This window comes from Pteropus vampyrus, unplaced genomic scaffold (genome assembly GCF_000151845.1).
Source record: "Pteropus vampyrus isolate Shadow unplaced genomic scaffold, Pvam_2.0 Scaffold95, whole genome shotgun sequence".
Lineage (NCBI taxonomy): Eukaryota > Metazoa > Chordata > Mammalia > Chiroptera > Pteropodidae > Pteropus > Pteropus vampyrus.
The window spans coordinates 654,842-657,457 of NW_011888876.1; the positions used below are offsets into that span (position 1 = coordinate 654,842).

A 2,616-nucleotide genomic window follows, 5' to 3' on the forward strand; every position below is an offset into this window, starting at 1 on the left:
TTCCCATGTCTGCACAGGGCCTCTCGGATCTGCCGAGCGTGCCGCATGCCACATGGTCCTGGTCATCACAGCCCTGCTTTCCTAGACCTATGGCCTCCCTGCCATGGGAGAAGTCCCATCTCCCAGCTGACCTGGCAATCGAAGCCCTTCCAGATCAGCCAGGCTCCAGGCTCAAGGCTCCCCCCAACTCACTCCCTGCCCCCCTGCACCTGTCCAGCTTGGAAAGATTCTTAGGGTTCCCTGGTCCTCTCTCACTTTGGGACCTATGTGTGGTTCCCTCTGCCTGGAACACCTTTCCCTCTTGGCCTGGCTAATGCTTACTCATCTTCTAGTATTGATTTGACCTCCTACAGGAAGACCGCTTGGATTTAGGGCCCCTCTTCTTGGCACCCAAAGGCCTCGTGTCCTGGCATCATCATAATTCCCCCTCCAGATTGAAACTGGCTGACTTTCCAGTCTCTTCTAGGCCATGGTCTCATGAGGACAGAGCCCCACATTGACCTCTGTCTCCCCAAGCCTGGCCCAGGCTGTGTGCCCACCAGGTGCTCAAGAAAGCCCAGGGAAGAGTGGGAAATGGTGTGCAACGTTCACTGAGCTTCTGCTCCATGCCAAGCCTTTTACATGCTGCACAACAGCCCCACCACGAGGGCCGGGGTGACCAAGCCTTTCTGACACCGAGTTAGGTCACCATCTGGCCATGTCCAGCAGCTCTGGGCTGTTCTCTTTTAATCTGTATAATGGGCATAATCGTGCATCCCATCTAACAGTCGTGAGGATAAAGGAAATAATTCACGTAAAGTGCTCATCTCAGCCCCAGGTATTCGGTAAGCATTTAATATTCCATTTACTGGTTATTATTGGGGCTCTGGAGCCAGCTTCTGTGGTGACTTCAAATCTAGGCTCCCCCACTTACTGACCCCGACTTCGGGCATTGAATACATGAATGTGCATATGGAGTTCGCACAGTGGTTGCAAGAGGCAAAGGCTGGGCAAACCCTGGATGCTGTTACTCTGGTCTCAGGATCACCCTGAGGGCTTCAAATCCCACACCAGTGAGGAGACTCCAGTTTCTGGGGACTCTTCCAGAGTTGCCGATCTGAGCCGGGGCAGGAACAGAGCTTAGGACCTTGGAAAACTGACTTTCCACCCGCTGTGTCTTCTGAAACCACTCCATCCATGTCTGATGGTTAGAGTCTCCAGGAAGTTCTCCCTTGTACCTCTCCTGAGTCCTTCCTGCACTGATTCCTCTGGCTCCCCATCCAGGCCTGGATGGAAAGATGAGGGTAGATGTGGGATGAATTCCAGAGATTCCCAGGTCATCCCAGAATCCAGTGAGGTGAGCAAGCCCCGGGGTCTGGCCACAGCCCACTCAGTCTCCCCAAAGGTCTCCCAGCCAGAACTAAAGGCAGAACCACCGTTGTCCCCTGCATCTCTGGTCTGGGGGATGGACTGTGCCTAAGGGAGGGAGGGGAGAGGGAGAGGGAGAGAGAGATGTGAGGGTCTGAGCAACTGGGGGGACTGGGGTGGGGGTGGGGGGGTCGGGGACACTGGGGAGCCAGAGAGGGGCAGGGATGTGGGAAATGGAGGGCACGGGGCAGGGCCACAGGGCTGGGAAACGGAGCCCGGGGAGGCCAGCGAGCGGGAGAGGGAGGCCTCATACCAGACGCTGTCTAGACGCAGCAATTACTGTCAGCTCGGGACACCCAGGCTCTGCCGGCTCAGCTGAAAGGGAGCTTAACAAAGAGCTGAGAGAGGAAGAAAGCGAGCAGAAAAGCGCCCGCGGAGCCGGCTCCTCGCCTGTGGGGCTCTTTCTCTGCCCTGCGACCCCCCTTTGTGCTCCACAGAGATGCCCTGTCAGGCCAGGGTCATGTGTGGGTTTGGGGGCGGGAGAGCAGGGTGTCCTGCAGGGGATGCATTTTGCACTTGCCGTTTCTTTATTTGGAGGAGAGAGCAGGCCTGAGAATCCGAACCTCAGTGCTCCCTGCCTACCCCCTCCCCCCCCCCACCGCCTTCCCGCCGAGCAGTGCTGGGCCAGTAATGGGTTTCTCTGAGCCTTGGTCTTCTCATCTGCAAAATAGGCACATCACTGCCACCTGGCCCTGGGTGGGATGGCGTATGTCTCCTGGAAGGCTGCAGCCCACAGCCCTCATACTGATGGAGAAACTTCAGAACCCCAGGTGACCTGGGACGAGCCATTTCCCTTGCCAAGAACCTTGCCGCCATCATTCCTCTGCCTCTGCCGTTGCGATCCCCGTTTTGTGGGTGAAGAAACCGGAGCACACAGAGGCCAGAGCTCACAGCCAGTCAGCGATGGGTTTGGCGTCAGGTTTGTCCTTGAATCCTAACCATGATTTTATGTGTACACGCCGTGTGGGGTGGGACAGCTAAGGCGAGGTGGCAGGACCGATGGGAAAGCCACAGGCCCATGTGCTCCAAGAGTCTGCGATAGGGTCAGAGCTGCAGGTGGCCAGGCCACTGCCCCAGCTATCGTCTGAAACCAGGTCTCGACTGAGCCACTGGGCCCTGGTACTAAGGGCAGCTCCTGGCTGAGCAGACCCGCTCTTCCTTCCTGGGAGAGGACAGACTGGGCTCAGGTCCTAGGGGAGGGTTGGGTGT

The 2,616-nt window shown here is 57.5% G+C and overlaps 1 long non-coding RNA gene across 2 annotated transcripts in view; it reads right to left on the bottom strand.

Annotated features, from left to right (window-relative positions):
• Positions 1–823: 823 nt before the first annotated feature.
• LOC111742458 overlaps positions 824–2,616 on the bottom strand; it is a 13,784-nt gene continuing 11,991 nt past the window's right edge. The window contains exons 1-2 of one of the 2 annotated variants that reach the window (XR_002781316.1): positions 1,661–2,605; positions 824–1,265 (exon numbers count right to left, since the gene is read on the bottom strand). This is a non-coding gene — a long non-coding RNA (uncharacterized LOC111742458). Of the gene's footprint in view, positions 1,266–1,660; positions 2,606–2,616 lie in introns of those variants that run through there. The other variant, XR_002781317.1, reaches the window with a different exon arrangement.